This window comes from Odontomachus brunneus, unplaced genomic scaffold, assembly GCF_010583005.1.
Source record: "Odontomachus brunneus isolate Ranch 3 - 2012 unplaced genomic scaffold, Obru_v1 Obru_scaffold_319, whole genome shotgun sequence".
Lineage (NCBI taxonomy): Eukaryota > Metazoa > Arthropoda > Insecta > Hymenoptera > Formicidae > Odontomachus > Odontomachus brunneus.
In genome coordinates, this window is record NW_022639769.1 from 73,694 (window position 1) to 74,443 (window position 750).

A 750-nucleotide genomic window follows, 5' to 3' on the forward strand; every position below is an offset into this window, starting at 1 on the left:
TATACATATGTGTGAATAAATCTGTTATTCATGACATACATGAAGTACATAATGCTAAACTACCTCCCGTAGAATAATAAAAATATATACAGCGCATTTTTATACGTCCATTCAGCGCATTGATTTCTGAATTATGTATTAATTTATCAGTTCTTTCCATAAATTGATCACTATGATAATCACTGTTGCCTGCGAGCATATGTTCTTCATCGGATGACTCTTCATCGAGTATTTTTTCGAAATTGTTGTCCACTTCCATCACTTCGGGAAACTCTTCGTCGTTGTTGCCATTTATCGGTTGCACATCCATATCATTCATTTCTTCATCGTCTAATATTTCTTCGACTGCAAGATTATCACCCATTTTTAACTATATCATATATGCTCTTCTACTGCGCATACAGACACACTTAAAAAACTTTTTTTATTTTTTCTTGCTGTCGTTGGTATAGTCTTCAGCAAGAACTTATTGCTCGCGTTCGATATTTGTCATTGTCTGGGGATTGGACTAAACGCGCGCTAAAAATCTTCCTGATTTTATATGTTCTATTTTTGCTGTGTTCCCCCGCCCCCCAAGTTTTCCAAAGAAACTCAAACTAAAATCCTTGTGTCATGCCCTATCTAAAGAATATGTATATCCTTTCACCTGCTACAATTGTAGAGAATTCGTTATCAGCAGCCAGATTAGACGGCGCTCGGTACATGTATAAATGCGGTGCCATACTGCTCGTATCCTGAGACACAGATATG